A 24,854-nucleotide genomic window follows, 5' to 3' on the forward strand; every position below is an offset into this window, starting at 1 on the left:
ATATATAATATCTTGAACATCCAAAATCAGACACCCAAGTATTATTTTTAGCATAAAATTTTCTGAAAAGAATTTTCAGAAATTAAACACTTAAACTCCTTTTTAATCATATATTTTGAGTATGAAACCATGATAACATTATACAGGTAAAAATAAATTAATTTCTTATAGTAAAAAGATATCATAAAAGTATTAAAAACTTCTTCTCAAACATAAGTCAGTGATTAAATTTGACCTTGCAATACCTTAAAAGCATTTTATGATATAATCACATTTCTAAGTATAAAAATGCAAAAGAAAATACTAATAAATCTAGAAAAATGATCAATTCATCACGAAGCAACTCTCAAAGTTCCGACCCGGAAATTGACAGAATCTGAGGAAGTGGGACCCTAAAAATAAAAGTTGAGCAGCTCCTCGACTGTTGTTTACTAACAAGTCATTTCCCACTTACCGATGACATAACTACACAGGGAAGAAACTCTGATAGAAGCGCGCACTTTTATGAGTTACTTTCAGCAGTCTTGGCGACAACCTGGCGCATCTGAGGCGACCAGAGACAGCGCCAAGATAACAGAAACGAGAGCTGCGGTGCATCCAGACGTCTAAAAGTAATCATACACCGTTTTCGTCAGCAAACACCAGGTAACTTGCGGAACCAACGTGCTTGTTTACTTCGTGGATTTTAGTAACAAATATAAACAATAAAAAAAAAGAGAAAGGGATTATATTTTTATCGGATTACGGCGATGATTTAGGGATTTTGATTTGTTGATAAAAGTTGTCAGCTGTATTTCGGCTGAGGTGATTAATTTAATACATTCACATGCTTTTTTTTTTCATCGGGATTACAAGTTCGAAAGATGTGGTGTGCGTTGCTATAGTAACCTAAAGAAGCCTAAAGATCAAGTGGTTTGGGATTGACATCAGGTAAGAGGTTTTACTATTTTATTTCGTCGTTTTCTTTCTTTCTTTTTATCTGCTGAAAGTGGTAAAAAGTTTTTGAACTAGTTCTACAGGTTTTTGTGATGTTCCACGTTTTGAAAGCAGCGCTCTTGGCGAAGTTCTTTCAAGGTGTCAAGTTGACTTATCAGGGTTTTAAATTTATATTTTTTATAAAAAAATCTCTGTCATTCAGACTTGTTTATTGCAAATTTAAAACGCTTTAAGATAGCGATATGAATACATGAATTATTCAGTTATTCGTTAACAAAAATTTGTTAGTATTAAATTATATATTTATCAGTTGAATAAATTTTCGTTAAATTTAAATTGAAATTTTTAACATATATTATAGATTACTCTGTCACCTTTAATGGAAACATATCAATGAAAAGTACCAATATATTCATTATTCTTGAAATTTATAGTTAGTTTTCATTAATTATTAGACAGGAAAATTTTTATTTTTATTATTGTATTATTTTTTAAATTTGCGAGGATTAGATAAGAGTTTATTTTAACTATCCATCTTGAAGTGAATTTATTATTATTTAAATATATTTTATCAATGACGACGATATGCTAATACATTTTTTATAGACGCATATAATGCGTCGTTTAATGAATTATTTGCAAATTACAAGGTGTCATAGTATCTTTACATATAAAAGTGGATATATTTTTTATAAGTATTTCAATTGGTTGAATATAATTCCTTTGAGAAATAAGCCAATAAATTATTAATTTTATTATATTATTTGCATAATATTCGTTACTTTTCTTAATAAGCTGATGGGTTTTTTTCAATGTCAATGCATTTATTTGCTTTGGCAGATTTTAACTGTATAATAAATAAATATATAAAAACGAATAGCAATATGATTTTTTTTTACTTTGAAATATGCTGAAAGACTTTATCTTGAAATTGCTGAATACATTAGTTTTTCTGTTTTTTTTAAAAATCATACAAATTGTATCATAAAAAATGTATTATTGCATTATAATCACACGATGCGCTTATGAAAACTTTGGTACTGAAATTATAGACCATTCGACCACCATGAGCCGTTTTTTAAACCATTCGCTAATGTTACATTACGCCATACATGTACCTATTATGTAGCGTTCAGTTATATTTAATTTCATTTATGTACTTATGTTTTATTTATAAAGTAATAATTTAAGCACTATCGGGGAGAAAATTTGAGATTACGAAAAAGTTTGTAATAGAAGCACTATTTGAAATACTAAATTAATAAATATGTGATTTAGCAGTAATGACAAATACACACACACTCATAAAAAAACGCCTGGTTAACATATAATTGATGTGTTTTTCGATATCTTTAGATGAGTATTATTTACTGTTCGGCTGTAATATTTTATGTCTACATATGCGCCATTTAAAATGACAAATACGTTTTTCAGTTACCTATTACAAACTTAAAAAATATTTATTTTAAAGAAATTATCTTGTATTATTTTAAATTCAAAAAGTTCATAGATATTATTGTATTTGAATGAAATCACTCCATTCTAAAAATACTTGATAATAACTTATAATAAAAAGCGCATTATACCATTTCTTGAATGTAGTAATTTCTTCATGTTAGCCTTGCTTTCAATATTACAAGGCTATTTTAAATTTTCGAAAACTGTATGCAATGTGAACTAGTTTTAGGCTAAATCATTCAACTGAAATAAATATTATTTAACAAATTAATATAAATTTTGAGTAGTTATAATTTAAATTCGATCGTTTCATATATAGTTTCATTTGTATTCTGCGGAATTCTCATTTTATATTTTTAATCTCTTCATTTTGTATTCTAAATCATATTTTTTATAGCTTTGATTTTTATTTACTATAGTAAAGGTTTAATTATTTGCTGATATATATAATGTATGTGTTTTTACTATTAAAAGCATGCTTAAATATTGCAGTAAGTTGTTTAGATTACAGTTTTTATTTGAAGAAAAATACATTTTTTTTAATGTCTCAATTATTTAGAGACGAAACAGTCCAGAATTCAGTAGTTGCTTACCCATTAGGGTTGTAGAGCTGCAGCACCTCAGAATATTGTTTTTAAAGGGGGATTTTCGTTTCTTTAAACCTTATTTATTAAATTCTTCACCTTGAAAACCCGATGTTTATTTTATTACTCTGAGAGTTCGATGATCGCTGGAAAAATAAAAATAAATAAAGAGGTACAATAAAACATAGAAGAGAAGATAGAAAATAAATCAATAAACCCGAAAATTGCAGACCGGTTTTAATTGTCCATTCGGCGACTTCGGATCACAGTAATCTACATTCGGGCCTAGATCACATTAATTTCAGCATAGAAAATCTAGCACACGTCTTTCCTATCCCATAGAGTGATCAACCCGACTGGTTAAATACATGAGTAACTAAGTATGGAGTAAGTAAATAGCTCGTAATAATAATTTAAGTGGCTGTGGAATTATTACCTACACGTGATTGATATTCTTATCAATCCGTTATATGTTCAATCCGTTTCATCCAGTGTTGGTATATTGTTTATGATAGAAATAATATTATTTATGATAAAATAATTAAAAGTTAAAAAGACTGATTATTTGGAATATGTAGAAACAACAAAAATATGTATTTGATACATTCTTGCAACCTGTTATCATAGAATCCACTGCGCACACATTTGATTGATAAACTTGAAAACGAAAACCAACGTTCTTTCCTTTTGAATTTGGAGTTATCTGAGCTGCAATTCAACCAGACCTGCCTTGAAGCGCGGGAAACTGATTCTTTTGTTTCATTCCATGAGAAATTCTACGTTCTCTCAATGTGTTTCTTTCTAGTGCTTATGAGTTTCATTTACGATTCTCTTTTGCTTCGACAGAAACCTGTTTGATTTATTTCGTATTCATTTTCTTTTATTAGCTGTCGCTTTCCAGAAAAAAAGAAAGGTACAGAAGTAATTTTCTAAAATGTTATTCAAATGAATTTTTTTGTTAAAAATGGATCAATTGTAATTAATTATTACATTTAAAATGCATGAACAGTGCAGATTTTTAAAAAATATATGTTTGCAGTTTTCACTAAAAATTGAATATAAAAAAATTAAGGTCGCTCGATGTTTTCTAGATTTGTATTTTGTTTAAAAGTCTTCAATACCAGGGATACTTTCACCGCGAAATTTATTCTAAACATTAGTTAAATGTAATACATTAGTTAAATGTAATACATTAGTTAAATGTAAATTAATTAATTAGTTAAATGTAATATATTAGTTAAATGTAAATTAATTAATTAGTTAAATGTAATATATTAGTTAAATGTAAATTAATTAATTAGTTAAATGTAATATATTAGTTAAATGTAAATTAATTAGTTAAATGTAAATTAATTAATTAGTTAAATGTAAATTAATTAATTAGTTAAATGTAAATTAATTAATTAGTTAAATGTAAATTAATTAATTAGTTAAATGCAAAATAAATGCATTATTTTATTTTCCTATGTTTACATATGGTCAAGATAATACAATGGACTATTGATGGTATCAATAATTTGTCATCTTCTAGAAAAATAAAAAAGCGCAATAATTCTGAAAGCATTAAAAAAATGTAATGAATAGAGCTACACTTGGTAATAATGCTCATACCTGATTTTGAAAATTAAACGTTTACTCTATGTAGCATTTTTTAATAATGAAACTTTCTGATATCTTTTTCTGAAATACTGCGAATTTCTGAGAGGAAGAATCGGTACAATCAGAATTACATTAGAATTCTAGAAAAAAATAATTTTATGTAACATAAATTTTATTAAAGTCTCGAAGGATAAAAATTAGATTATTATAGAAAAAAAGCCCCTATTTTCAAGTGAAAGTCTCGAAGCAAAGATTTTGCCAACAGCCATTTTATAAAACAACTGAAAAAGCATTACATCTCTTAAGTATAGACAAATGCATTTCGAACGGTGATATTTAAATTAGATTATTTATTTTTAGAATTATTTGTCTCCTACTGAGTAGTTCTACATCGAGTTAAAATAATGAAATCGAATGGAAAAAAATCATTTGATGCTCATGACTCCAGGAAATTCTTACTAGAGAAAATAAAAATAAAAATGAAAATAATAGAATTCGGAACAAACTAAGAATACGTATTGTTAAAATAAAACTCAACGTTTTTGTTATTCAAAAGGTATTGTTTTACGAAGTCTCTTTTGATTTTTATTTACCATTTTTCATCAGAATAATGAATACATAACATTTCATGCGTGACCTTTTCATTTTATTCGATAACATAACATGAAAAATGCTTGTAGATGAATTCGATAAAAATAGATAATAATGATAAATGAACAAACTTATTAAAATAAGATTTTCTTTTTCAATGTATTATCTGAATCGAAAGTTATGTCATCGAATCATTTTCGTTTTGAAGTATGTTACTATTAAAATACTAAGTACATGATTCTTTTTGTTTTTCAATTTAAAAAAAGTGTTTTGAAATAATCGTTTGATCAATAAATATTTTGTTTGTACAGAAATAAATTTATATGTCTGCATCCAATTAAAGATATTCCAAGTATTCTGATAGCGAAGACTCTTAAGAACGTCTCTCGTTAGCATTTTATTTTCGCTAGCTCATGGTTTTGTATTGTTATCGACTTTTTTCTTCAAAATTCCTCAGCAAAAATCCCTATAATGTGCTAGATAATAGGTTATTTAAATCAGAATTTTTGTTCTTCAGTATACAAGATTTCAGCATTTCTTTACAGAACTTCTTAAAGAACCGATGAAAAACCGATTATAATAATAAAAATCTTTTATATTCATTGTAATCAGATTATAGATTATACTAATATATCCAATAATAATGATTACATATGACCTATGTACAAAATTTTAAGAAGGAAGAAATTTATTTATAGGGTTTCTACGGAAACAGCGTTGAAACAAAAATACTTATAAAGTAATTATTAAAATATTTTTAAAAGTTGTTAAATAATTAATTTTTTTAAAAATTTCTAAAATATTTTATTTTTTAAAAACATTATTTGAAATTGTACATAAAGGTATACAGAAATCTCTTTTGTAAAATAGACCAACAATATTATATAGATAAAGAAAGTAAACAATTTAAGCATTTTGAACCGAAATTCGATAATGCATTCTTTTAAGGTGGTCCCTAGAACGATACACCAAAAAAGTTTTACTGTAATATAAAACAAATTTCATAACAAATAAAGAATTAAATGTCAAAATGCTCTGCTATTTTCAGGATTTCGTTAATTTTATTTTCTACATCATTTTATGTCGATATGATGCAATGGAAAATTTAGCACTAAATGTAAAGTTTCCAAGAAAATCATTAAAAAAAAATTATGTTTCTCTGTCAGTCTGCCTATGAATAAAAAAATAATTAAAAAAAAGGAACCTAAAGAACATTGCATACAAGATGAAAAAATCTATTAAGCAGTTCACACAAAAATTGTAGATTTCTTTAAAAGTTCATCGTGGGAAGTTCCTCTATCTGTCCACGATAACTCAAAAATTTAACTAGACTGAAAGATAAATTTTTCTATGATTTTATTTTTAGAATTATAGATTTGTATCTAATTTTAGACACATTTTATCAAAGGAAAAATTCCCAAAACACTCATATTAGTTTTTATTTACTTTAAGTCATAATTTAATACACAATTCACTATATTATTTGTTTAGTACAGTTATATTAACTTCGCGTTTAGAAGCAACACTAAGTCTATTTTCGAATAGACCATAATTTTGAACCCTGTTTCATGACGAGGACAAATTCTGTTGAAGTATATACTATATAGACGAAGTACAGTGGGCCCACTTGTTGCATGTAATGAATTTAATTCTTGCATTCAGTATCAAGATGTGTAATGATATAGTTAATGTAATAACAAAAGTTCATTTTAATTAAAATATTTTGTTTTTTTTGAAAACTAATTTAGTTATATTTATGTGCTTCTAATAAGTGCATATAAGTACTACTTCTAAAATGCTTTACTGAAAAAATGTTATTTTATTACTTTATGGTTTTATTTGGTCATCCGATGATATCCATTAAGAAATTTGATTTTATGAAATTAAAAACTTCAAATCTAGCATCAAATATGTGAGATTGTTAGAATTTACATATATAAGGGTAAATCTATCTAGACATTGTTAGAATTAACATATCTGTTTGAAAGAGTATTTAGATTACTGGTATATTTATAAGTATTTTAATGTTTCAGTAACAAATAAATTGGCTCATTAAATTTTCCTTATTTCCTGATACATATTTAAGATTTTAACATATACCAACAATGTATACTTTATTTCATTTTAGTTATATCAGTTGGATATGAATGCAAATTAGAAATTTAATATAGCAATCATCTAATTACAATCGATAAAGCAATGGTGTTTTATAGTCCTTAGATGAATTCACATGCTTTATGAATTCATCTAATGACTTTATCCAGCGAAGTTAAAAGTTGTAGAATATTTGAAGCAGTACCAATTTCGTTGGTAGCTTAATTCCGCCGAACTATCGATTTACGAATCTTTGGATCATATCTGTAGTGAAAGCTAGGAAGAGATTTCTTCTTTCTGGAATCAAATCGTTACCGCTGGAGCTTAAATTTTGGTTCAGCAACTCCCAGTTTCAATGAGAGGGAAAATCATCCGGGGATTGCTACTGAATTACACCAGAAATTCTTAAATGATCGACCGTTCTATTCGAATCCTCAACCTATTCAGTACTGCTTCAAGTATCCTATGATTTCTACATTACTGGAATCTAGTTGTACACACTATTGATGACTTCATAGAAGGAGTATGAGTATTTCAAGAGGGTACCAATGTGGTAAGGCTGTAACTAGATTACCAATATTAAGTTTCTAATTGTAGTATAATTCTTTGCAGTTTAGCATATTTTTAATTGCGTATAAAAGGCATTTTTTTTCGTTGGCTTCTTTTCGTACTTTAATAATATATTAAAGTTTATATTCTAAAATGTAAACTTGTTTCCATATATTGCATCAAATTAGTATTGTATTTTTTTGAAACTGCAAAAATAAATAGAACATTAATTTGATGCAATATGATTTATTTTATATTTCAGATTATAAATGTTAAAATATTTTAAAACTCAATGTTTTAGATATTTTTATTTTATAATTTGTATATTATTTAATTAATATTATTATTATCAATCAATATAATATTTATATTATTAAATTAATTTTTTTGTAATTTCATATTTTAAATATTTTTACTTATAAAATATTTTGAAATATGCATTCTAAAATGTTTCTTAATTACATCAAATTAGTTTTATTTTTTTGAAGTTTATATTTTTGAGTATTAATTTTAAAATATGTGTAACTTAATATTTGTATCATATATTTTAATTAACTTTCATTTTATTTAATATTATTATTACTTTTACTATTGTTACAATTATATTATCGCATTATTATTTTATTTAATATTTATATTATTAAATTTTTATGTCACTTAATATTTTAAATATTTTAATTTAGTTTGAAACTATTTTAAAATTTATTTTCTAAAATATTTTCTATATTGCATCAATTTTTTAAAAAGAATAGTACATAATTTTTACTTTAGCGTTAGGTTTTAACAAAATTTAAGATTGCATTTCATCACATTAGAAAGAATATCATTTGGTATTTAGGAACATTACTTTTGTTCGGGTTTCACCTTGCAGTTTTTTCAGTATTGTGGAAAATTAGAGTCTAGACTAGAGACGACATAAACGCAGCTGCATTGCTGTCAGAAATGTATTATGATTGATCTGTGAATTTCTTGAGATAAAAGCAACAAAAAAGACGCAAGAACGAAGTCCATAATTTTAACGTATGACATTCTAAAGGGGAACCACAAATATAATTTTATGTGCTTTCACTCAACTTTTTAGAGAATAACAAAAATTGAATGATTTATTGCAGTATAGACTACCACTTTATCTTCTTTTCGATATATCCGAACTTTAAAATTTCCACGTCGATTCTTTACATGATTGAGTGATTTTTAACCAATTTCTTTTACGGATAAATCGGTCTTTAAATCACGGTTTAATATTTTTGCTCCGTGTTTTGCTATCTCATGAATCAAATGTGATTCACACTTGCTTTTTAATTAGATGACCTTCTCGGCTTTCTATTAGACGATCCCCTTTTTTTTTTTATCTAAATCACAGAATCGCATTTGAATCACGGAAGCAAACATGTTAAACCGAATTTTTTAGATAGTTGATTTGACACTCGATACATGGAAAATCAGATACATATGCATGTCTTATGCATATTGATTCTGCCATAATTCATGCCTGCATTTCTGATTAAAATCAGATACATATGCATGTCTTATGCATATTGATTCTGCCATAATTCATGCCTGCATTTCTGATTAAAATCAGATACATATGCATGTCTTATGCATATTGATTCTGCCATAATTCATGCCTGCATTTCTGATTAAAATCAGATACATATGCATGTGCATATTGATTCTGCCACAATTCATGCCTGCACTTCTGATTAAAATCAGATACATATGCATGTGCATATTGATTCTGCCACAATTCATGCCTGCACTTCTGATTAAAATCAGATACATATGCATGTGCATATTGATTCTGCCACAATTCATGCCTGCACTTCTGATTAAAATCAGATACATATGCATGTGCATATTGATTCTGCCACAATTCATGCCTGCACTTCTGATTAAAATCAGATACATATGCATGTGCATATTGATTCTGCCACAATTCATGCCTGCACTTCTGATTAAAATCAGATGCATGTGCATATTGATTCTGCCACAATTCATGCCTGTAATTCTGACCATTATCTAATTAGATGCTTACTTTAATATCTCTGAAATGCAGTCGAGAAGAGATTTGATTGGATAGTAGGAGTGTGGTACCGCACGGTAGTTATTTTGTGTTTCAAGCATTTATCAAACTTGTGGCAACACACTTTTGTTCCATTAAAAAAAGCTAACTCCAGCATTTTCACGGCGCTATGCAGCACGAGTGTCTTTGAGAATTCTTGTTTTTGTTATGGTGAAGTTTTTAAGGTTATTTTTAAATAAATGTTCTTGTTGTTAAAACTTTTGGCTTTTCTCAATTTGAACACGCATCAGCCACTTTACCTTAATTTCCGCACTATAATAATTGGTGACCTGCTGTTTAAATTTAATAATCAGGATTTTCGTATTTAAAATTTTGTTTCCAAAGCATTTTTCTGGTGTTAATCCTGATGTTGCGAAAGTCACTGGCAACCGAAGTTGGTAGGAATTTTCTCTTTTTTGGATCGAAAATGTGAACCCTTTATTTCTTGTTACCATGATTGAAACTGAACCTAAATTATTCTTGGAAACCTTAGCTGCATTGGAAGTTGGAGATGAACACTCTAGAGAAGTTTCCATAATAGCCTTCAGAGCACCTCCCTTCTGGAAGATAGACATAGACCTTTGATTTTTACGAATCGAGTCGGGATTTGAAGTATCCAGCATCGCGGATAACAGGACTAAATTTCATTGCATCGTGACGTCCCTAGATGCCGAAGTGTTGGCTCACGTTGCCGACATATTGGCTCAGTATAGCCAAACATGGCTCTTGCGCCAATCAAATCAAATCAAATCAAATCAACTAACCAAATCATCCGTTGTCGACATAGTTCACGCTCCTGTCACTAACGATGCCTACCTCAATTTAAAATCTAGAATTTTAACAAAATTCTTACCATCCGAAGATGCCATATTGAAAACCCTTCTTAAAGATATCAGTTTAGGAGACAGAAGACCCTCGTGGCTACTACAAGAGATGAGAACTTTGGCTGATCAAGTTCTTAAATCCCTAAGGATTCAACGTTTGTCAGTTCGCATGCAACAAATCTTGGCAGTTAGAGGTGACTCTCTGGAGTTACTGTCGGAAATTACATCTTATAATCTTATTTACATCTTCCTGAAACATTTTCGTACAAAAATGATTTTTACACTGTGTTAAAACTCTGAAAATTACCCCTTTTTAAAGATACTATTCTTATTTCTTATATTCTTAAAAATCGTTTTCTCTAATTATAATAAAATTCAGTTTGATATACAATCAGTAACATTGTTTTTATTGTGTATTTTATGGAATTTTTTTTGAAATTTTAAATTAGTGCATTCCAATTTAATAGTTAACACCAAGAAAAAACTAATATAGTGGGCATACAACCTCGTCAAAAAAGCCAACTAATATAAGAACAAAACAATCATTTCTTGAGTAATAGAAAACAAGGAATTTATACACTGTTTGATTGTAAAGGTTTGTAAAATAACGAAAGATTCAGTCCGAGTAATACTGTGTAGAGAAATAAGAACAAATTTGTAACAATCGATCAGAATGAAGGAGAAACTGTCTCAAGGTTTCAAAATCTGAAAGCTCTAAGAGTGAAGTAACTAAAGATTCAGACAAATCCAGATGCGTTAGAAGAAATGCCGGTGGATATATAAAAACACTTTAAAATCTTTCTGCGAAGAATCTTTAGTTTTTCTTAAAATATGGTGTTTTGCAATAAATATAGTTGCCTATATGTGAATTTAAAGGAAACCTTTAGTTAGTTATGAGTATGATGTGTATTATAAATGTTCTGATAATTTTAAAATGCTTTCTCTGAAAAACAAAAGCATAATTTTTAATACAGTAATAAAATTTTATTAAAGAAATTAGCTCGTTATAGTTTTTTGTTAAATTTTTATATGAATGAACCCTGCAAATAAAATTTTTAATCCTTTACTAGCCGTCTCTAAAAAAGCGAATATTCCATGGAATATAAATTGTTATGAGTTCGTTATTTAAAAATATAAATTTTATTAAAAGACTTTCAAAGACAGTTAAAAAATCAAGATTGATATAAATATATGGCAAAGTTACGTTACCAAAAACATGGTTACCTTTTTGTTTTTGGAAAATAATCAAATGATCTATCGAAAAATAGTAAAAAATTAATATCAATAAAAGTTAAAAGATTTAAAAATTTGTGTCAAATTTCCAAGAAATGAAAATGAGTTTTAATTTGCTTCCATTACTTTAGAAATGTTAAATCAAAGAAAAAAAATTAAAGTATTAGATCGGTTTCATTTTGACATCAAATCTTGGTCAATGAATTAATTTATGTCAGTCGATTTAACCTGTTTAGAAGCTCATGAATGCTTTTCGTTTATTTTTGAAGCAAAGCCAAAGAGAAACAATCCGACAATGCAGCAATAATATTCGGCAATGGAAGCAATAGTACAAATTGAAATGTTAAATGTTCTCTAACATAAACTCTGGGCGTTAAATGGCTAACTTCAACTATATTTCTTATGAATATCTTTGTCCCTAATCGGAATGCATATTTGAATTTCAAATTGCAATGAAGAAGAATATTATTTTAGAAGATTTATAAGTTTTTTGATCATTGTGCCCAAACAACTTCCCAATATCAAACTTTATTAATAAAGAAGAATTATTACTTTATTAATAAAGAACAGACTTTATTAATAAAGAAGAATGTGTATGTGCGAGTTGAATCTCTAGAGAACAGATCGTTCGATCTGCAGCTACCAAATTTCACGCAGATACATTTTGGAAATTGGAAATGGGCATCTTGGAGTTATTTCTTAAACATTTTAATGAATTAAAAATTAAGTGATATTATGAAGTTACATAAATTTTACATATATATTTTGGAAATTGAATGTGCATCTCAGAACTGTTTTTTGAAATTTTTTATGAATTAAAAATTAATTGATAGTTTAAAGTTTTTTTTTAAATAATACCTCAGAAATTTAGCTGACTTTTACACTTTTCAAAATTTTAAAATTTGCTGGTACTAATTCAACAAAGAGCAAATTTTTCGCAAATCAAAGCAATTTTTTTAATTGCATAACTAATTTTTTAACTATAGAATTGATTGTCATTCTAAAATTTAAACTATTTTTATTGTTTCATCAATAACTAATCATATGATTTTCTTCCTTTGTTGAAAATTAAAGAAGAATTACTCATTGTAATATATGAGTAAATTTTATCATGAAGAAGAGAAGTTTTAGCACCACATACATTGTAATCAGAGAGATTTTGATGGATCAGTCTTAATCAAAAAAAAGTAATCTTGGAATTATTTCTGTATGTTTATTATTTTGTCTATTTGTGAATACGATTAGCTCAAGAACGCTTTGAGCTAGACGGATGAAATTCTGTATATAGGTTTGACATCCAATTTGTAGATTTCTATCACATTTTGAAAAGAATCCATTAGCAAATTTTAGTCTGTTTTTCATCTTGTCCGAATACAAAGTGAACTTGACATTTACAAAAGGTGAATAACTAAACTAATACAATTTGGTATGTAAATTTATCATTTAAAAATGTATACATATCAAATTTTGAAACAAATCCGTCAAAGAAACGTCCATCTGTCTGTACATTCTCTCCTATTTATGCAAATGCAATAACTTAAAAAAAACACTAATATATAAATAAATGAAATTTAATCTTGTTACTGTTAATTTGATCTTTTTTCGTGTAGAACCGAGAAAAAAAAAGATCTGCATAATGCATATTCGTTTTTTTATTGCACTGTATTGTATTTTTTATTGCACAAGACAATAATGTGTGGGACTGTGAAAATAAAAATTTGAGTAATTGTATTCATTCATGACCTTGTGTAAAATTCGCTGTTTTGTATGGGTCAGTGAGGGGATAGGAGCTTTATATGTGCTAATATTTCGGGGAGGCTATCCTAGTTTTTTTGTAATATTTTTACAGACTCAGTATGCTTTGGAATGCCTTTATCTGTCATATATATACATACTATAACAGACATATGACTACAATGAAACGAAATTTCTGAAAATTGTTGACAACACTTCCACTTATCGCCACTTCTGCTTGTTGTATTTCATATTTCCAACCAGAATATTTTCAAAGAATTTTAGATGTATCTGTAGGATCTTCTTGCAGGTCAGAGGGAATTCGGCTACACCCTTCTCTAGTGTGCTTAATCTTCGATTTCCTCGAGCCAGAAAAAACTTTTAAGAAGGATTTGATTGATTACTTGCTTGTTAATCAGGTTAATTTTGCTTTTTATCATTTTAATTGACTTGTTAATGCTGCGAATTTTTCTGTATAAAGTTTAATTGGTGGTTATAATGTTTTAATCGTGATAAATGATTCATATACTAATTTCTCATGCGTGGCAGGTTTTGCTCGCCAACTGAAAACGTTATAATTGTCATGAAATTTACTTGGAAGGGGTCACACTTTTATGATCGATTTTTATACGGATATATTTTATAAAACGTATATTTAAAAGATGATACTCAAAAATATACATATCTTGATTGTATTTATTTGAAGAAATTGCCTTATTATTAAAATGATATACAACATTTAAAAGGGCAGAGTATCAGTGGTATTCGTAAATTCCCAAATCAAAACACAAGAATTTTGAGCAGGTTTCTTTAAATTTTTCTTTTAAAGAAAAGGCCAAAGGAAAGGGTACATAATTTTAATGCTGACAATTTAAATTTCTGATCTGATATTGGACGAATAATTATATGAATTTATTAAAAAAAAACGTATTGTTATAAAATGCACCTGAAAAAAAATACACATCCCAAATGACATTTATTTGAAACACTTGTCTTCTGATTAAAATACAATTATTGTAATTAAAAGGCAATTTTTCAAATAAATGCAATTAGGTTATGCGTTTTTTCATTAGCATCTTGGTTATTTCAAGTGGTATTCTTAAACCTCTGACCTACGATTATGTTTAAACTCATAAATTGATGAAGCTAATCTACACTTTGAATTCATACAATAATATATGGAATTCCGATAATTAAATTGATTTTAATATTTTATCTCTTAAATTTATGTTAATTACGGATTAAATAAAAAATTAAGAGAGTTGAACCTTCAATCAGAAACATAATAAATATTTTTACAAAACATGATACATTTTTTGGCATGATTTATCAATATTTATTTTATATTTAAAATTTATTCTTTATTATCTAGCAGACAAAAAATATACACAAAAGATTTGTTTAAAATTCTTAAAACGATTGTGTGTGGAAATACAGCAACTGAAACAGTAAAAACAATTGTAGTGAGATATTCTTAATTTTTTTGAATAATTTTAAAATTGGCTAAGAAAATTTCTTATAAATAAAACCGATAACAGGGGAAAAGGATTTTGGATTTAAAGTGATGTTAAAAGGACTTTTTTGATATAATATGTTTGAAATTATTCAGGGAAAACATTAATAAAATGCAATAAAAAATGTATAATATCCTTCAAAAGAATGTATGTGGAAATTCAGTACATTAATCAGCGAGAAGTATTATTTAAAAATATGCTTTAAAATATTTTGAAGAAATTGGAGTTATCTTCTTAGAAATAAAATTGGTAGCACTGAAAACTTATTTTTGGATTTAAAATCAAAGTGTTTTTTGTGCAATAATATACTTTGAAATTATGGAGGGAAGACATTAACATTTATATTAATTTTTAATTAAGTAATTATTTAAATTCCTTTGTTAGTAACCATCTGTACTCAAGAAATAACTACCTGCCAAATTTGACAGATCCAGTTAAAACCATATACTTTGTAAAGCGTTTTAAAGTATTTTCAATCTTGTACAGCCCTTTATAGATATTATGTGCCAATTTATACTCATTAACACGTAGAAAGATTTTACAAACAATGAATAAGATGTCTCTTTATAAAGAAACGAGTTAAATTTTTCTGCAAAATACAAACTACTAGTTATAAACAAGAAAATTTTAAGAAAATCTAGAAAAATCTATAATTTTTAATTATATTGCTTTCTAATTGGTTAAATGTGTTTTATTTGCTTTCCATTTCTGTTATAGAGTTTTTATATAGATTTTTTAAATGATCAAATTAGTTTCAATGAACAAACTCAGAAATTTAATTCTTACTTTTTATCTAATTCTAAAGGAAAAAAACTTTTATTGAATCTTATAAAGTTTCCAGTTATAGTTATTTAGTTTTTTCATCAACAAAAAAAAAATCGTTTGAAAACTAGGAAAGGTGTCTCATTTTTTTCTTATATGAATATTATTATCTGAATTGTTTTTAACATCGTGAGTAATTAATGAGTAATTATTTCATTTATATTTATAAAAAAGAATTATATATATATTTTGTAATTTATAAATGCTTATTGAGCAGTTACATTTGTAAAATAAATTCTCTTTTAATGTTTACGCTATTTGATTTACTCATCATTATCAAAAGTTATAATTTATGACTTTTTCAAATAAATTTCTTTTTATACTACGTATTCCTTCTGATTTTGCTTCTTTGGAATCGGTGAGTCACGAGTTTGAGATCTAATTCCGTTTATGATTCACTAAGTACAATGCCTGTTGTACATTAAAATAGAATCGCCAGAATTAGTGAGACTTCTTCAGGAACATTACGAAATTCTAACGCATAAGTTGGAACAATACCTAGTGTAAATTATTGATAAGATGCAAATGATATACAATTAAAGAAATTAAATTAAAAAAAATCCTAATCATTGAAATAATAAAATATTTAAACATTTTAGAAATACGACAGATTGAAAAACATAAATAATATATTTTGTATATCATGAATGATATATTCTACAAAGCATAAGAATTTGTCATATTTCGGTGACCATATTCTTTATATGGCATGACACGGAAGGAAAAATATTCAGAGTTTAATGTCTGGAAGATTTTAATATATTTAATGTGTTTTTTTAATTTTAAATTAAATAATAGAAGTAAAAAAAAATAATAAGCTGAAACATTTCGGCACATTCAGTTAAAATCCGTCATAGTTTTTCAGGTACTAAAAAACAGGTATTTCAGGAGTCGAAAATGTGGACTCACTCCTTTATCGAGACAAATTGAGCTTAAAATCTGTGAAAACTTTTGAAATAAGATCAAACAGTCAAATATCAATACTGTCTCGGCTAAACCAGGGCAATACAAGATATTTAAGATCTTGGATTAATTTTAAAATAAATAATATTAAGTTTAAAGGTACTTAAGATTAAGGATTAAGTTTTTAAATTGGGACCAAGAAATGAAAATCGGATTTGTTTTGGCAAATTCAAGATAATAGAGACATTTTGTTTGAAACTATATTTTCAAATAGGAACAAGCAATCAAAAATTTAAATTGTTCCACATATTCCATGACAATAGAAAATATTTAGTTAATGCTCTTAATAATTTTTAAATGGGGAGAAATAATCGAATATCCATCCAAAAGCAGATATTTAATTTAAGCTCACAACATTTTTTACAAATCAACAGGGGCCAAACAGTAGAAAATCTGGATTGTCCCAGCTAATCCATGAAATAACAGACCTTTAATTAAAACCCGTAATAATTTTTCGAATAGGGAGAAATAGTCGAATATCAGTAAAGTTCTTACTAATCCGGCGAAAACGAGATATTTAATTTAAGCTCACGACATTTTTTACAAATCAACACGGACAAAAAAGTAGAAAATCTGGATTGTCTCGGCTAATCCAGGGTGTCCGATCCTTTTTCTACATATAGCAAAACTTAGGAGATAAAAATTAGCTTTTAAAAATTATATCGAAATTGTCTTTTGCTAATATACACTGTTTAATGACAAGTAATATTTTGTACTATCCAATTTAATTAAGTACAGAAGCAAATCCGGAGCACTTTCTCATCCGGAATAAAACCGGAAATTTCGGGACTGTTCCGGATGATCCGGAATGTCTTTATTTTTCATTCATTCATCAGTCCAGAGTGTCGACTTTTGATTTGAGAAAATAATTGACCGATTGGGAAGAGAATTGTCCAGATGGGTGGGGGTTGGTATCCAAACAAAAATGGTTGTATTGGAGGCATGTCGAATAGATTTACAACATTTATTACAGGAATTAAATTTGTTTTCAAGGTTAACCAGAGAATAAGACATTTTTCAATAATTACAGATTTACCAAACTTTTAAAATATATAAAAATTGTGATAATAAAAATAAATATGATAATAAAATGTGAATAGCAAAAGGGATAGATAAAAACAAAATTCTGCAAAGAATTAACACATTTTACAAAAATAAACGCATTTCACAAAGAATAAACGCATTTATTTTGATATTCAGAAAGTGTACAAAACAACAAAAACTGGACATGAAGGGAAAAAAACCTTTCAAAAGAAAACAATAAAGATGGAATTTTATATGTAATAAAAATCATGATTCAAAGGCACAAAATTTATTACACTAAATATTAACAAATAAAATGTGGAAAATACCTTGAATTAAAATGTAACTTATAAAAATAAGCTATACGTGATAAGTATTAAAAAAATTTATCTTCAAACTAGCATAAAGTAAAAATCATTAAAATTGAAAAATAAAAAAGTGTAAAATTCAATCTCCATTTTTTTTTTCTTCAAATTATTCACTCAGAGACAATTATTATTGCAAAACTCAGTTAGCCTGGTCATTTAGTTTACTTTTTGAAATATTGTCATGAAGGTACGATGCAAAAATTGAGTGCAATTGCAATCACTTTGCTATTCTTCAAAATTTGAGTGCAATTGCAATCACTTTGCTATGCTTCAAAATTTGAGTGCAATTGCAATCACTTTGCTATGCTTCAAAATTTGAGTGCAATTGCAATCACTTTGCTATGCTTCAAAATTAATAGGTTTGTGTTAAAAAATGAGTCCTCGTGAAATGACTGAATCAGAGCATAAATCAAATTAACGACTAGGGAAAGTATAAAGCAGCTAAATAAATAAATTGACATTTCAAAGTATGCTCAGCTACATTTGACAAATTTAATTTATTCATTAAATATAATTATACTTTTTCTGTGCTTACAAGAGATAATTTATGTAATTCAATAAATATTTATCATTAGTAAGTAAATTTCATTTTATAACTAAGCAAATAACCCTTGTGAAATTTTCAAAATGGAGCCTCATTTCAGCGAACTTTAAAAAATTTAATCTATTCATGAAATATAGTTATGTTTTTCTAGATTATTACATTAAATAATTTGTTCCTCAATGAATATTTAACACTCATAAGTAAATCTGATTGTACAACTAAGTAAATAACCTTGTGAAATTTCGAAACAAATCTTCAATCTAGCTACTTTTGACAAATATAATTTATTCTAACTTTAATTATATATTTTTTCCATTAATACAATAAATAGTTTATCATTGAATGTGTATTTGACATTTGTAAATAAAATTTACTTTGAAATAAATTCAAATAAAAATATTATTTAGTTTAAAATTTCAGATCATACACAGAAACAAAATAGTTTATTTCTAACATATTTATATTAAAATTTCAAACGATATTTCAACAGAAAATGATGGTAACTATCAAAAAATATTCGCCATCCTTCCATGTAGCACAATTAATATAAAGAATCCATTTTCATTCTCTTAGAAAACAAAAATATATTATGTTTTAAAATTGATATTTCCAAATTTTCCATCTTAGAATTATAAGAAAGTTATTTTTTAATCTTCCGTTGGAGATATTAACACAAAATAACTGATTTTGTATAGTCAGACATCAAAAAGCATTGCATTTGAAAGAAACTGATTAGATGACACAAAGTCGAAACTAAATGAATATATGTAAAATAATACAAATGATTAGGTATGCATTTGTCTCCATTCAAAACAAAAATTACGCAAAACATCCGTACGGCTGTTTAAAGTAGTTGTTCAATAATTACCAGAATGGTTACAATATTTGACGATGTATCTTTTTGTTGGCGAATTAATTTATTTTTAATCTGTTGAGAATAAATAAATTGAATTATTTTGTATTGTTTATATGATGGATTGTATGCATTAGATGTATGCTCATACATTTGAATATTTAAAAAGAATTATATATTCTTTTCAAATTATTACGTTTTTATTAAATATAAAATTCTGTAACAAAAACAAATAATTTAAACAAATAATTTTAGGTATTTATAATGATAAAATAATATATAATGAATTCACTGTAGAAGAAATGGAGCGATAGATTTGATTAATTTTTTTGTTAAATCCTTTTTCTTATAAACTAGTAAAAATGCTGATTTGCAAATGTGTAATTACTTAAAGACTGAAAAAAAATCCCTTTGAAGATATATAATCGAATAAAAAACGAAATAAAATTTAATAAGCAAGTCTTTAAAATGCACTTATATATTTAAAGAAATCGAATTTTTATTTCGAATATTGTGTACTTTTGGACTTTCTAATTTATAATTCCTAATTTATAATCCCTAAATATTATGGAATCTTGTAATCCACTTTTCCTCAAATTCACTACCAGGTGGCGCCAGACACGTAGGTAAAATTAATTATATTAGTTAACCAATTGATAATTTTCTGAAAATATTAAATTAATGAATTTTCATCAAGAACACACAAATGTACAAATTTCAAAATTCTAGCATATCAGGAAGTAATTAAAAGATTAATTATGCAATTCGATTTTTCAAATATGAAAAAAGTCAAAACAAATAAAAAAAAAACAATGACAGGAAAAAATAAGTTCATTCCAATATTTACTTAATGAGATTTTACACTGATGAAATGATAAAATAACTTGCTTTAATTAAATTGCGTGGTTTTTCCACCTATGCATGACAATTCACTGTATCAGTGATTGATGTTCAAGATGTGATTAATGGTTTTTCCATAATTAATTATAGCTTATTTTGTTTTATTCCATATGCAATGTTGAAACTATTAAGGTGCCACTGGAAATTGAAATTCAAAAATAAAATTGAATGTTTTATGAATTGAATTATGTGAATTGAATGAATGATCAATTAGTTATAAACTAATGGTTATTAAATGGTGAAAACAGATAACTAAAGGTGTTACTCCATTATCTATGTATGACACGAAATCTGTCACTAATTAGTTACGCTATCGTTAAATAAATGTCGCTGCATTTATCGCTGGCTTCAAAACTCCAAACTAATTAAAATAATATAGATTATTTATCATTTTTTTGTGTTTTCCTATGAATTAAAAAGAATTAAAAATATTCTATTTAATCCAGAATATCTTAACATGATAATATTTAAACTTGATTTGTCTACTTTAGTTATATATTTTAAATTTACATTTAATTATATGACAGCAATTACATGCAAGCATCTATATACAGGATGGTAATAATTAAAGTTCCACTTTGAAATGGTCATAAAAGGAAAGACTACTGAACCATATGTTATTCAAACTTAGCAATAGTTTAAAAAAAATTCATGGAAATTTCTTTTCTGCCAAAAAAGTTCCAAAACTCACCATCAGGGAGGAAATGGCGCTGTATGCAATATTGTTAAGCAAAATATGGCATGAAGACACCGATTTCAAATGTGTTGAATCGTTTCTAAAATGTGCTACAAAGCATTTTCAATGTGTGTTATCTCAAAAGCACTGCTTATTTGCAACAATTGGGCGGAACTGAAAGATTTGATACACTGAAATGTACATAGCATTCCTCCTGATAAACAGGGTGTTTATAAAGTCCCGGACCCATTTTGATGTTTAATAACTCATAAAATAATAAAGATATAAACACACTTATGACATTTATTGATGGAATAACTCATATATTTTCCTTTTCAGGTTTGAATATTTTTACTTTTGTAAATATCGTCTGCGCGTGTGGTTAATTTCAGATAACTTCATTTTCCAGTCTAAATATCTGTACTTTTCTAAATATTGTCTGCTTATTAATTGCATTTTTCTCTCTTTTGTTTTTGTCAACTATTGCAATGTTATGTTTACTTTTGATGTGTTTGTTCTATGTAGTACTTTTGTATGTGATGTTTTATTCGAGCGGATATTAAAGAGAATGCATACACCACAAGAGAAAGCACAGATTTGATGGTGGTTCATAGAAATGAAATCGATAGTGCAAGCACCAGAGAAATTTCAGAAGAATTTATCAAAAAGATCCTTTATCCAAAAACAGCACCTTGCGGTGGAAAAAGAATTTTCTAGAAATTGGAAGTATCGAAGATAAGAAACGTTCCAGACATCTTGCACAAGTGATTTTGATGTTGAGCTTAGACCTAGGAGGATGACCTTTGCAACAGATATGCTAAGGAGGATAGAAGATGCTGCTGATTTTCTGAAGAGCATAATGTTCTCCAATGAAGCATCCTTTCACGTTTCTGGCATTGTTAATCGCCATAATGTGCGCAAATGGCTCTGTGGATGCCGACATGCTTGTCGCTACCTGGCGTGAAATTGACTATCGACTTGATATTCTCCGTGCGACGAAGGGGGCACACGTGGAAGTTCATTGACAAGGGTCATGAAACTTTTTGAGTCTATTTAACCATTTATGTTATTAATTTAAATCTATCTTTATTATTTTATGAGTTATTAAACATCAAAATGGGTCCGGGACTTTATAAACACCCTGTATTTAGAGCTACTGTTGAGAAAGCAGTAACACGATAAAACTTGCTTTCAGAAAATGATGGATGCCACATTGACTGTGCTTTGTAACACGTTTCAGAAACGATTAAACACATTTTAAACCGATGTCTTCATGTTTTATTTTGCTTAACAATATTGCATACAGCGCCATTGCCCCCTGGTGGCGAATTTTTAAAACTTTTTTGGTGGTAGTGGTGGGGGAGGACGGAAAAGAAATTCCCATCACCTTCTTTTAACTATTACCAAGTTTGATAACATTTGATACAATAATTTTCCCTTTATGACCATTTCTAAGGGGAACTTTAATTATAACCGCCCTGGATATTTAATATAGTTTCACCTTTCAAGAATATGATCCAATAACTAAAGGAATGAAAAGTAATGTTACAAAAAAGTATTGTTCCTTAAAAGTGATTTTAAAAATTAATTAAAATAAGAGAAAACATTGGATATAAAAAATGATATCATTACAATAAAATTCCTTAACTATAAAATAGAAACCTCAGGGCAACAAATGAAAATCATGCTCTCAACCTTAACCACAATTTATTTGGTTATGGTTAATCAATTTCTTAATTATTAAAGTAGCTTAATCAACTGTAATGGAATGAAATTTGTTTCGATAATTTTCTTGTTGATGTCTGCTGTTATGTTAATTTTGAAATTATTAATCCTGTTTGGTTAAAGGAAAAAATTCGTATCTGAACGTTTGATGTCATTTAATCTGATAATGATAGATAAATTCGGAGGTTTTCTTTATTTAATTGGAAATAGTTAGTAATTTCTAATTGGATAAATAATTCTAATTTTGAAGAGAAAATATAAAGAGGTCAGATTAGTTTTTAATTTCATGAAATAAAATTTCTACCAAAAAAATGAAACATCTTTATTCTTCTCTTTATTTGGGACATCCTATGTTCTGAGCCCTAGGGCACTGCTTCGGTTATCAATGGCAATTATGGTCTTGTTATCATTCAAGCATTTATTTTTTGAATTTTCAAATTTTGCAAAAATAATTTTAAGGCAATAATAGGCTCAAAAGATATTTAAAATATACTTTAAATTTTTTTTAAAATTTTAATTAAAATTTTGAAAATACTTTCTTTAGAAAGCACATAGTACAGATCAAGTAGCTATATACCAAATTTAGCAGATATAGGTGCAGCCTATTATTTTGTAGTATGGAATATTTTGAATGTTTTTTTATTAACCTACATGTTGCGTGATATATAATTACCGATTTATTCCGGTTTATAAAATTATCATGTTAAAATGGCTGTAAGTTGTCGTTTGTCATGATTTTTACATTTCCAATTTTTTTTAATTCATTGAGCGACAGATTATTTTAATCTTACAATCGTTAAGTTAGAAAAATCACTTATTAATTTGAGCGAACCAAATTTTTTGGGTTTAATCAGATCTTTAAAATCCTAAAAAGACTTAGAAAATTATATATATATAACAGTACACTTCCGACAATCCGGTTCGTGACTATCCGGTTTCCATACTATCCGGCCTAATTTTCTTTTACTTTATATAAATGAGGAAACAAGCCATTGGATTTCCAACATTACCAAGACATTGGAAGCGGGCATCTGCTACGATTCTCTTACATGTCCTGTGCAAAATACAATTTGTGACAGGAAAAGAGCAGCGTTCTGCTCGTTGTTCATTGTTTCGTCAATTGTTTCGTGTAATGGACTTTATTTGTTGCTACTGACCCTGATTATAATTGCACAGGATGTATAATATTTATAAATTGTTCTTTGAGTAGGATTAATGTTTTTTTTTAAGTGTACCACAGTGAAGATTTCGAAATGGGTGATAACTAAAAAAGAAAAGTTACAGTGACTATGGCGGAGAAATTACACTCATATACAGCGACTACACTCTGGTGTAACAGCATAAAATATGACTTCGAAGTTAGGAGTTGGAGAAAGTACAGTGGGGGATTGATAAAAAAATCGGGCAGAAATTGAAAAGTGGGGTGTTGCACAAGCTAGTGGAATGAAAGTAAGACATTAGAAAGTAAAGAAATAAGATATAAAGTAAGAAATAAGACATAAAGTAAGAAATAAGACATAAGAAAGTAAAACATTTATATTGTACGTGGCTTGAGATAAAGGGAGGGCTTGGTACTCATTAAGAAGCGAGCAAATATGTATTATAACAGCGTGTTTTGGTATGAAAGCTTTGTCTTCTGGTATTGGTGGGCAAAGAAATGAGTTCATAAAAATCTGGCCTGTACGATTTTTTTGTTATTTGGACTACCTTTCCACCACATTAAGCCAGATTCTTTAGAGTGTACTGTGTATATATATATATATATATATATATATATATATATATATATATATATATATATA

General features: G+C 27.3%; 1 protein-coding gene across 1 annotated transcript in view; it reads left to right on the forward strand.

Annotated features, from left to right (window-relative positions):
• The first annotated feature begins 620 nt into the window (after positions 1–620).
• The window catches only part of LOC129983942 (cGMP-specific 3',5'-cyclic phosphodiesterase-like), a 562,482-nt gene continuing 538,248 nt past the window's right edge, over positions 621–24,854 (forward strand). Inside the window, exon 1 of the mRNA XM_056093672.1 lies at positions 621–930. The gene's annotated coding sequence lies outside the window, so the exon portion shown is untranslated. The remainder of the gene's footprint in view (positions 931–24,854) is intronic.

The sequence above is a fragment of the Argiope bruennichi genome, chromosome 9 (assembly GCF_947563725.1).
Source record: "Argiope bruennichi chromosome 9, qqArgBrue1.1, whole genome shotgun sequence".
NCBI lineage: Eukaryota > Metazoa > Arthropoda > Arachnida > Araneae > Araneidae > Argiope > Argiope bruennichi.